Raw genomic sequence first — 13,060 nt, forward strand, 5'->3', positions numbered from 1 at the left:
GGAGAGCTCGATCAATTTCCTTGCTAGTACATCCGTTTTTAATGAAGGCTTACAGTAAGTGATTAAATTCATCTTGCATGTAAGCCGGTTCGCAGATTTTGTTGGCTCTGTCCACCGAGGGTTTCATGACAACTCTTTTTTGCCTAGGACGATGGTTTGATTCTTTGTGGGGGTATCGATCGGTGTTAGTGTTCTTTCTATATACCTTGTGGCCCAGCGTCCCATCCACCCGTTTAATTAACGACACATCCAGGGAATTGAGTTGACCTTTGCTCTCTTTCTCCATAGTAAATTGTATCTTCGGGTTAATACTGTTTAGATGGAGCAAGAAGACATGTCTTCTTAGGTGGATATTTTATATATCGACCGCTGCCTCTCAGCCCGGAAGTTTCAACTGAAGGTTCAGGAGTAATAGATACATCTCCGAGAAGCAATTCGTAGTACACCACACAGTTGCTCTTTTACCACATGCGTTACATAGGCTTTTGTGGATGCGTGCGGGCAGGTCTTTGTATGGGGAGTTGCTGCATTGTTTGGACTCAACCATTTCTTTTTTTTCATTACGTCAGCATAAAGACACGCAACGATACTGGATTGTAATGGTCAGTATTGTTCATGAGCCAAATGATGAGGAGCAAGGGGAGATTCTCATTCGGCCACCCGCTGATTGTTTTACTTTCGACTTAGAGCATGCGGTACCTATACATCCGATTTTTGATCCTTCGCCACGGTATGTAAATGTAGCACGACGGTCGAATGACCACAGTTCATCACAGTTTCCGATTCTCGCGTACACTGACTTTGAACGTTGTAGATTAGTGCGTTTGAACGATCTCCATCAACCCCGAATGTCTTCCGGAACATGGAGAGTCACTAATGTGAGAAACGAACCTCCTCAAAACGGGAAAACCATTTTCTTACCGTTCTTTGTCCAGTGGCATTATCCTCATACACGGCGCAAATGTTTCTGCTGCCTCCGCTGCTGTCATCCGGTAATTCAAATGGTTCAAATGGCTCTGAGCACTAGAGGGACTTGACAGCTGAGGTCATCAGTCCCCTAGAACTTAGAACTACTTAAACTTAACTAACCCAAGGATATCACACACATCCAAGCCTGTGGCAGGATTCGAGTCTGCGACCGTAGCAGTCGCGCTACCAGACTGAAACGCCTAGAACCGCTCGGCAACTCGGGCCGGCCCATCCGGATTTGAACGCAAACGTACGAATCTGTTACGATTTATTCACTGGGCACTCCATTTTCTAACATCTACAGCTCCACTCACTATCTGCAAATGATAAAATGTAAACTCAGGCCGACCGCGGTGGCTGTGTGATTCTAGGCACTTCAGTCCAGAACCGCGTGACTGCTACGGTCGCAGGTTTGAATCCTGCCCCGGGCATGGATGTGTATGATGTCCTTAGGTTAGTTAGGTTTAAGTAGTTCTAAGTTCTAGGGGACTGATGACCGCAGATGTTCAGTCCCATAGTGCTTAGAGCCATTTGAACCATTTAATATGTAAACTCAAACAGCAACAGTGAACTAAGAAAAAAAAAAAGACCAAGACTGGTAAATCCTTAGCAACCGGAATGCCAACATGCAAAGGAAAAACGCTACGAACTCATACACCAGCCTAATAATTAAGTAAAAATGAAATCCATTATGGTTAACGGATCTTGAAACAGAATTCGAAAATTCCTGGCAGATTAAAATTTTGGCCAGACGTGTAAACAGATGCTGAAACGTTGCCATTACTAGGTAATATGCTTGGTGATTCATAGTTTATTTACGGGAATATAAAACGTCGAACTCCACGACCATCTGTATACCATTACCTAGGTACTACTCACGCAGAACATTGACTCGGCCGTCCCTAGTCCAGCGTTGTCATTGGACAAACCGCCGTCGGTCGTGTTTCTCTGTTGCTGCAACAAGTAAAGCCGCAACAATGGTCGCCATGGTAACAGTCTGTGATGTTGCAGACGTCGTCGCACGTTCCGTGTATACACTACTGGCCATTAAAATTGCTACACCACGAAGATGACGTGCTACAGGCGCGAAATTTAACCAACAGGAAGAAGATGTTGTAAATATGCAAATGATTAGCTTTTCAGAGCATTCACACAAGGTTGGCGCCAGTGGCGACACATACAACGTTCTGACACGAGGAAAGTTTCCAACCGATTTCTCAACAGGAAGAAGATGTTGTAAATATGCAAATGATTAGCTTTTCAGAGCATTCACACAAGGTTGGCGCCAGTGGCGACACATACAACGTTCTGACACGAGGAAAGTTTCCAACCGATTTCTCATACACAAACAGTACTTTTCTGCTGTTGCCTGGTGAAACGTTCTTGTGATGCCTCATGTAAGGAGGAGAAATGCGTACCATCACGTTTCTGACTTTGATAAAGGTCGGATTGTAGCCTGTCGCGGCTGCGGTTTATCGTATCGCGACATTGCTGCTTGCGTTGGTCGAGATCCAATGACTGTTAGCAGAATATGGAATCGGTGGGTTCAGGAGGGTAATACGGAACGCCGTACTGGATCCCAACGGCCTGGTATCACTAGCAGTCGAGATGACATGCATCTTTTCCGCATGGCTGTAACGGATCGTGCAGCCACGTCTCGATCCCTGAGTCAAAAGATGGGGACGTTTGCAAGACAACAACAATCTGCACGAACAGTTCGACGACGTTTGCAGCAGCATGGACTATCAGCTCGGAGACCATGGCTGCGGTTACCCTTGCTGCATCACAGACAGGAGCGCCTGCGATGGTGTACTGAACGACGAACCTGGGTGTACGAATGGCAAAACGCACATTCTCCAGATCTCTCACCAATTGAAAACGTCTGGTCAATGGTGGCCGAGCAACTGGCTCGTCACAATACGCCAGTCACTACTCTTGCTGAACTGTGTATCGTGTTGAACGTGCATGGGCAGCTGTACCTGTACACGCCATCCCAGCTCTGTTTGACTCAATGCTCAGGCGTATCAAAGTCGTTATTACTGACAGAGGTGGTTGTTCTGGATACTGTTTTCTCAGGATCTATGCACCCAAATTGTGTGAAAATGTAATCACATATCAGTTCAGGTATAATATATTTGTCCAATGAATACCCGTTTATCATCTGCATTTCTTCTTGGTGTAGGAATTTTAACGGCCAGTAGTGTAATTAAGTAAAAATGAAATCCATTATGGTTAACGGATCTTGAAGCGGTACTCAAAAATTCCTGGCAGATAAAAATTTTGTGCCAGACGCGAAAGCAGATCCTGAAACGTTGCGCTTTCCAAGTAACGTCCTCGCCGATTCATAGTTTGTTTGTGGGAATATAAAACGTCGAAATGCACGACGGATACTAAGCGCTGGACAATGACGACCATCCGCATACCACTGCCTAGGTACTACTCACGCACAAAAGTGACTCGTCTGAAACAACAATTTGCGGTCTCCAGTTCAGTGTCGTCGTTGGGCGCACCGCCGTCGGTCGTGTTTCTCTGTTACTGCATCTAGGAAACCTGCAACAATGATCACCATGGTGACAGTCAAAGACGTTCCAGACGTTGTCGCACGGTCCATGTGTAATTTGTCTTGCTGCAGGACAGACGCATGGGACATTCCATTTCGAAAATTGCTGGGGAGTTCGATATTCCGAGATCCACAGTGTCAAGAGCGCGTCGAGAGTAACACATTTCTGGCATTACGTCCCGCGACGGACAATACAGAGGTCGCGGCCTTCATTTGACGTTTGAGAGGAGTGGCATTTGCGTAGAGTTTTCAATGTTAACAGACAAGCAGCCATGCGCGAAACCACAGCAGAAGTCAATGTAGGATGTACGACGAGCGTATCCGTTAAGAGAGTGCTGCCGAATTTGGGCGTTGATCAAATGGTTGAAAAGGCTCTAAGCCCTATGGGACTTAACATCTGAGGTCATCAGTCCCCTGGACTTACAACCACTTAAACCTAACTAACCTAAGGACATCACACACATCCATGCGCGAGGCAGGATTCGAACCTGCGACCGTAGACTAAAGCGTCTAAACCCGCTCGGCCGCAGCGGCCTGCAGATATTGATCAGCTATGGTAGCAGGCCTTTGCTGAAAGCATGACGTCGCCTGCAGCGCCTCTCCTGGGCCCGTGAACATAATCGGTTGCATCCAAGATCCCTGTAAAACAGTGACCTTGAAACGGTACACTAGTTTCCGCTTTATAATCAGCAGGTTTCGCTGCTCGCTCGCACCGGGTAATACAAAAGGAGGCAGCTCCGCCGCCAATTTTATTGCACGACGCGGCCGGCCGCGGATGCAACAGAACCCATGTGAACAGGTGGAAAGAAATGTGTCAGGCTTCATAATACATATTTATATGTGTCGTGTATTATGCATGTCTTGTACGTGAATGTGAATCTGCACATGAACTTTCCTAATCCTCCTCACACCTTTCCATAAATCGTGGCCAAATCTTAGTTGGGAAGTAGTTCTGTAGTATAGTAGTGCCAACCTCACTCCTGGGTAGGGGATCAGAGAGACAGCACAGGCAGGTAAAAGTCAAAGACGCTCCAGTGTCACAATATTTGGGGTGGAGGGGTTGGTCACGGCCAAGAGGTTCGACCATTCCCTCCAACGGGGCCAGGGAGACCACTGGGTGCCCGCGAAATTCTGGGAGTGTTACAGAAGACCGGTAAGTGAGCAGACATGCCCTCAGTGCGCCTGTGTCGATGTTCACGCGTAGAGGAGAGGTATTTGAATATTCGCACTAATTTTTTATTTCAAGCTTCGGATTGTGTAAGGAAATAAATGTTCTCGTTTAATTTCGGAAATTTGACCCCCTGTGTTAATGTATCTGGTCCCCAGTTTGCCCGTTATCCTCCTCACATAGTGGATGTCCCATCTAAAATATTGGGAGACTTTGGTGGTATACATTTGGCCAACGCAATTCCGTCTTGCTCGTAGAAATGTGCGTGCAGATTAGTATATAATATACCCGAGCTACAAGTTGTAAAACTGTAATATCTGTAAACTGGAACAATTGCTGCAATCGCTTTAAAGTCGAGTGATAAAGTTTAAAATAAATATATAATAAATTGTCATAAATCTTTAACGTACCCTAAAAATCACATAGGATTCAAGTTAAAGGAATTCATTTAAAATGAAAGATATACAATGCAGGGACCCACACATCAGCGTGTGAGCCCTCCAGCCCCTTGCCTAGTATCGTACAGAATAGGGCACGCTATCTAGGTAGCGCTCTCAAGCTCCCCTCTCCACTTATCCGTTGCTCAATTTTCCTTCAGGGCTTGACTACACCAACTTTCATCTGGCTTCCCTAGGCTAGGAGGTTTGACGGTTATCTTTCAACCTGATCAAATAACTCCCGATTTCAGGTCGTAAGTGCTGATGGTAGAGTTCGAATATGGCGCAGACCCCACGACACCATGGACCCAAGTTATCAACGAGGCACTGTGAAAGCAGATGGTGGCTCCATAATTGTGTAGGCTGCCTTTACATGGAATGGACTGGGTCGTCAGGACAAACTCAACCGGTCATTAACTGAAAATGGTTGTGTTCGGTGTTCGGTGTTACAGACTGTAGCGCCTAGAACCGCTCGGCCACTCTGGCCGGCCGATCGAATAAGGCAGGAGGGATAGACAACTCCCCATAAGAATAAAAATCATTGGGGGAAGTGGCAACAGAACGACTACTCACGTTGCTCTGTAGAATTTATGAGTCTGGTGACATAAAATCTTCGGAAAAGTGTCATCAGAGCAATTCCTTAATTGCAAGAGACGACAAGCACGAGAATAATCCCACAATCAGATTAACAGTTTATACACCCAAGTTGATAATACACAGAAGAATGGAAAAGAAAATAGAGGATGTGTTAAATGACGCTGAGTTTGGCTTTAGGAAATATAAAGGCACCCGAGAGCCAATTCCCACGTTGCAGTTGATAATGGAAACAAAACTAAAGAAAAATCAAGTTACGTTCATAGGATTTGTGGACCTTGAAAAAGAATTCGAGACTTTGAAATGGTGCAAAATAATCGAAATTCTAAGAAAAATAGTGATACACTGTAGGAAAAGACGGGTAATATACAATATGTACAAGAACCAAGAGGGAAGAGTAAGAGTCGACGACCAAGAACGAAGTGCTTGGATTAAAAACTGTGTGAGACAGGGATGTAGTCTTTCAACCCTATTGATCAATCTATACATCGAAGAATCAATGACAGAAACAAAAGAAAGGCTCAAGAGTGGAATTAAAAGTAAGGATGAAAGGTATCAATGATAGGATTCATTGAGGACATTGCTATCCTAAGTAAAATTTACGAATAATTACAGATGTTTTGAGTGTAGTGAACAGCCTACTCAATGTCGAATGTGGATTGAGAGTAAACCGAAGAGGGACGAAGGTAATGAGAAGTAGCAGAAATGAGAACTGTGATGAACTTAACATCAGGACTGGCGACCATTTGCAACCATTAATGGACTTGATGTTCCCAAAAGACAATTGAATTTTCATGGATGAAAACGCGCCCTACCAGGGCGCCACAGTTGTTGGCGACTGGTTTGAAGAACACGCTGGAGAGTTCGAGCGAATGATTTATCCATCCGGAAAATCCGGCATGAATCCCATGGAACAGTTCTGGGAAATAGTCCAGTGATCAGTTTGTGCACAAAAGCCTACACCACGCAACACTTTCGCAGTTATGTACGGCTGTAGGGGCAGCAACGCTCACTGTATCTACAGGGGCCTTCAGACTACTTGTTGAGTGCATGCCACGTGGAGTTACTGCAGTATGTCGGGCAGTAGGAGATCGCACACAGTATTAGGAGACATCCCACGGCTTTTGTCATCTCATTGTATGGTGTTGGTTCAACTGGTTTTCTGCGGTTGTTCTGAAACTTTAACCATTCAAGTATGCAAGCGTGTGAATTTGACGTTTGTATCCTGCCGTCTTCCTGGTCTTGCAGTTTTAATGGCCCGAAGTGTAGTCCCGGTCCAGGCAGCGCCCTGGGTGTTATACGGCGCGGCGGCTGCCCTGCTACTTTACGAGCTGTGGACTGGCTCGGGGCGACGTGCCGGCTTTGTGCTGTCTCTCTGCTCGGTAGTCTGAGAGCGTGTCGCAACCGCCGCCGACGGAACCCAATCGCGGTGAAAATGGCCTACTTGTGAGGCGCGCTATTAATCACACGCTCGTTACAAAATCAAGGGCACTCGTAGCTGGCGGTCGCCACTGGTCGAACCACAGTAGCGCAGGACATTCCCGTTTTTGCACGCTCGATGCCTCAGAATTAAAGTATAAATAACGTTGTTGTCCCTTACTTTATTTATTTTATTTTATGTTAACCGGGGACCTAGAAACGACGGAGCGGCTCCGTCCCCGCCGCAGCCGCAGTGGTCAGCAACCGTGCGACGTCTACCGGAGTCCACTTCACCCCTCCGCCGCCCCACACCGAACCCAGGGTTATTGTGCGGTTCGGCCTCCGGTTGACGCCGCATGGAACGTCTCACACCAGACGAGTGTAGCCCCTATGTTTGCGTGGTAGAGTAATGGTGGTGTACGCGTACATCGAGAACTTGTCTGCGCCGCAGTCGCCGACATAGTGTAGCTGAGGCGGAATGAGGGGAACCAGACCGCATTTGCCGAGGCAGATGGAAAACCGCCTAAAAACCATCAACAGACTGGCCGGCTCACCGGACCTCGACACAAATCTGCCGAGCGGATTCGTGCCGGGGACCAGGCGCTCCTTCCCGCCCGAAAAGCCGTGCGTTAGACTGCACGGCCAACCGGGCAGACTTGTCCTTTTTACTCGTCATTCGTCACAGCGTCTCTCACTGCCTCAAACTACTGCCGGAAGTGTTGAGGTCGGAAAATACGGAGTAAACCACATAAAACTTGCACCGAAACTATTGCGGAAATGTAAAGTGCTTCTAACATTCTGCGTGGTGTCTCTTGTTCTACGTCGAGTCTCCCTACCACTTTCGCGCAACGACGCTCTGAACGTGTTTTTTAGGGAATTGACTAGTTTGAACCTGGGACCTGTTGCTGGTAAGGAGACACCAGACCACACATGACATGTAGAGTTCAGAAGAGTTCAGTGAGACTAGCGATGATATAATCAAATACTTAATGATTTCAGCGTCAGCTACACTGCACTCCCTGTAAAAGAATCTTAATACTAACTAAATTTAGTGGAAGGGGTTCAAGGCTTTCCTATTTTTAGTTAACGTCGAAAAAGCAGTTACGTTTACCATTGGAAATTTTATTCTACTCACAAAACATTGTTTATAAATTGCGCTATTAACAAAAGGAAATATTTTAATAGAGGATGATAAAAACCAACTGCGTTCAACAAAAATGTGAATGAATATTCCCTGAGTGGGTTTCCACGTTCTACAATGGATCGAAGGATGACCTATGCCGTATCACATCTATAATCTAGGTTTAAATTAAGTTTCACAAAAGAGAAAACTATCAAAATGGTCTACAGTGACCATCAATTACCTTTAATTAGTTATCTAACTTGTCGTAAATTACAGTGGCTGATGTGACTTCTCAATAATTATATAACAGAAAAATCATTGCGTTTCAGATTTTAACTTACGTAGCAAATGTGAATACCATGAGCTTTAATTGACGATCGACACTAATATTACGCAAAACGGGGGTGTAACAGATGAGACTTCTGCAGTTCTGAGTGAAGCCTTACGCGCTCAAAAATGCGGCATCGCGTGCGTTCATTACCTTGTCAGTGTTCATCAAGGGGCGGCGGCCGGCGCAGCTCCATACAGCTCGCCGTCTCGGAAGCAACTCTCTCCTAACTTCTCCTTACTACAATTTACCGAAGTTGGTTTTAAAAAAACTATCTGGCTGTGTTTTCATCTGACCAATCAGGGTCTCAATGGTAACCTTAAGCTCCACCTACAAAAATTCTGTCTATCCAATGTGAAACGTTATACTTTTCGTGGTGGGGCAATGTTTTAATGTTTGCAACGTAACAGAGACGCGAAAAAGTCTCACGCTAGAACGTGCGGCTGGTGTTACTCTTTTAGTGTTATTGTAAGATCTATACTGTTCTTCTGGAGGGCTCTATCTTTTAACATGGCCTGGGGGGTGGTCCTGGTGGTTAGCTGCCGACGTGGGAGTCCGTCCCTTATCGTAGGGCCTTCTAGCTTAACACGGTTCTGCTCTCGGCTTCCGTTCTCGTTGCTCCCCTCGGAACTGCGTCTGTCTCACAGTGGGAAGGTATGACATGCATTTAGGCTTTCTTGTGTTTGTCTGTGGTATTCCATTTGCCCACTCGTTACGCGTATTACTTTTCTTGATTTAATGTCACGATTTATTCGGAGCTATGTGACATACTACTGGATTTGCTTACATGTCAGGGTTTTCATGCATCGAGTTGGATTTGCCTGACACCTTACACGATTTTTCTAATAATTTCCGGGTATGCAGCCGGATCCCGTCGACATTCTGCCACGATATTTCGGCCCAGAGACGTCCGGCCATCATCAGGTGAGTACACAACTACTGAAGAGCCCAGGTGCAGTCGCGGTATTTATACCGATTCTCGCGCACGTGTTGACATGCGCGGCATAGCCGAGTTGTACGTGCTGCCCTCGGTGGTGAAAGTAAAAGATCATCTAGTCATTGAGTATCGAATGACGCTGTCTATTCCGCTGTGAATGTATAACTTTAATAACAGGATTCCAAGTTTTATCCAGTTGAAAGCCGTTGTCACGATTTATAAGATTATCGGCAAGACGTATTTCCACTGATTCCTTGATTACGGAATCCCAAAATCCGGAAACCGGAGCTAAAACTTTTGTTCCATTGTATTCCATTGAATGTCCCAATGAAATACAGTGCTCTGCTACTGCCGATTTTGACGGTTGCCGCAGACGGGTGTATCTTTCATGTTCTGTACATCGTTCATGGACAGTTCTTGTCGTCTGGCCAATATATGCAGAGCCACATTCACAGGGAATTTTGTAGACGCCTGCTTTCTTCAGTTGTAAATCGTCTTTAACGGATCCAACCAGGGCCTGGTTCTGGTGCTGCCACCTATTCTACAGCAAAATATCTGGCCTCACTACTAAAGCCGTATGTGGGTAAGTGTTGCCACCATATACGTAGTTCCGAGGATTTTGTCAGTCGCTTGAAGGAAGTTAAGCTTAGCAGTTCGGATTTATTAGTCAGCTTTGATGTGGTCTCACTATTTACCAAAGTGCCTTTAATGGAATCGTTACATCTTATTGGTAACTTATTCAGTGCAGAAATGACGGCCTTGTTTGAACATATACTCTCCTCAACGTACTTTCTATTCAATGACGAATTCTTTGAACAAACAGACGGCGTCGCCATGGGGAGCCCTTTGTCCCCTGTGGTAGCTAATCTCTTTATGGAGGACTTTGAGGAGAAAGCACTTGAGTCTGCTGTCTTAAAGCCTACGGTCTTCTGGCGGTACGTAGATGATACTTTTGTTGTATGGCCTCATGGCAGACAGGAACTGGAGAAATTCCTTCATCATTTAAACTCTTTACATGAGAACATCAAATTCACGATGGAGATTGAAAAAGATGGCACTTTACCATTTCTAGACGTGCTAGTATGCCGTAAAAATGATGGGTCATTAGGACATTCTGTGTACAGGAAACCGACTCACACAGATCTCTATCTCCAGGCGTCAAGCTGCCACCACCCAGCACAAACAGCGAGCGTTCTCAGTACCTTAATACATCGAGCGCATGTAATATCGGACGATGAAAACCTCCACGCAGAGTTAGAACACTTGGAGAAGGTTTTTAAAGAGAATGGCTACACTTCACGCCAAATAAGAAAGGCCATGCGCAACTGTCATAACAAGAAGCAACGCACTGAGGACGCTGATGACGACTTTAAATCAACTGCGTTTCTTCCATACGCCGGGAATGTGTCGTCGAAAATAGGCCGATTACTGAAGAAGAATAAAATCAAGGTTATCTTCCGTCCATCAGCAAAGAACCAGGCCCTGGTTGGATCCGTTAAAGACGATTTACAACTGAAGAAAGCAGGCGTCTACAAAATTCCCTGTGAATGTGGCTCTGCATATATTGGCCAGACGACAAGAACTGTCCATGAACGATGTACAGAACATGAAAGATACACCCGTCTGCGGCAACCGTCAAAATCGGCAGTAGCAGAGCACTGTATTTCATTGGGACATTCAATGGAATACAATGGAACAAAAGTTTTAGCTCCGGTTTCCGGATTTTGGGATTCCGTAATCAAGGAATCAGTGGAAATACGTCTTGCCGATAATCTTATAAATCGTGACAACGGCTTTCAACTGGATAAAACTTGGAATCCTGTTATTAAAGTTATACATTCACAGCGGAATAGACAGCGTCATTCGATACTCAATGACTAGATGATCTTTTACTTTCACCACCGAGGGCAGCACGTACAACTCGGCTATGCCGCGCATGTCAACACGTGCGCGAGAATCGGTATAAATACCGCGACTGCACCTGGGCTCTTCAGTAGTTGTGTACTCACCTGATGATGGCCGGACGTCTCTGGGCCGAAATATCGTGGCAGAATGTCGACGGGATCCGGCTGCATACCCGGAAATTATTAGAAGAACAAATACGCCGGGAAAATTTCAGAAGTCACACCTTACACGATATTGATGTGTTGTTTTCATAGAATGGATTGATAGTCAAAGGCTTGTATTGTTAGCCACTAAACATATTGTAATAATACTTAGGATATGTATTTTTATCCAAATATACACAGTTTAAATGGAACAATACTGACAGTATGAAACTAAAAGTAGTGTAAATTTGAATGTCAGTGGTGTTTATTGGAGGATTGTAATCGAGTCGTTCACGAGATGTCGCATTTTGAAAAGTTTGTACACCGACCTTCGTTTGTACCATTCAACATGTGTAGTTGCTTCGTACAATGTTTCCTTGTAGTGTGCTTGTGTGTTCTTTGAGCATATTGTGACTTGTCAGTCAAAATTTTGAAAAACACAACCCTCAGTTGCAAACACAATTAATTTGTAACTTAGGTTTCGGTGCCACAAGGGACACCTTCTTCGGACAAAATTAAAACTAAATGTTTCAGAATAACGTATCAAAAAATTCGAGAGCTGCGTTCATACCTGACAGCGTGAGATAGCCGGAATTAAAATAAAATGCAACAGAGCTGCAAGCCACTATGTGCTGCCAAGTGTTCTCTGCTACAGTCAACACAAAACTGAGTCAATTTTGTGTTGACAATCGAACTTTGTCGCTCTCGCAAATAGCGCCTCACGATCCGACAGCGCATGCACGGCACCAGCGGTCCCGGCCTGGCTGCGCGCTACGGAGACTTCCTCGCTGCTCCACCCCAACCGATTGACCACCACACACACCACCACCACCCGGAAATAATAGCGGTCACACCGAAGATAGTACAACAGTACTAGCAGCGATAAGCGCTGCTGCTGCCACTCAAGAAGGCAATCCAGTAACTTCGTTACGACAGTAAGGAAGAAACAACACGCCACTCATTGCGACAAAATGCCAAAGAACAAACGGCATGAACTGTCAGTCTCCGATTGGCACGCTCAATTTCGCTGACTTCCTTGACATGAGCATCCTCCGTAGACGTCGAAGGGCGTCCTGAGCGAGGGTCATCCTTCACTTCCGTCCACCCATTTTTAAACTGTGTCAACCGTTCCTAACACCGAGTACGGGTTAAGTCCTCATCACCGTAGGCTTCCTGCATCATTTGGTGTGTCTCTGTACAGGTTTTCTTGAGCTTCGCGCAAAATTTAATACAGACGTATTGCTCCTCTAACTTTGCCATCTCGAAATTAGCAAACTGTGCGACACAACCAACGTTCTACTGAATACAGCACTGAAGAATAACTAACAGATAGACAACAATGAAACTTTCGGCAGTTACACATTAAGCACAGGTGTATGCAGAGGTGCCAACCGCATTTCGCTCCAACACACCGTTGGCGCGAAATTAGGAATGTTCCGAAATTTTTTGGGCAGATCTCGTATACTCGTACGAAGAG

This window comes from Schistocerca gregaria, chromosome 1 (assembly GCF_023897955.1).
Source record: "Schistocerca gregaria isolate iqSchGreg1 chromosome 1, iqSchGreg1.2, whole genome shotgun sequence".
Lineage (NCBI taxonomy): Eukaryota > Metazoa > Arthropoda > Insecta > Orthoptera > Acrididae > Schistocerca > Schistocerca gregaria.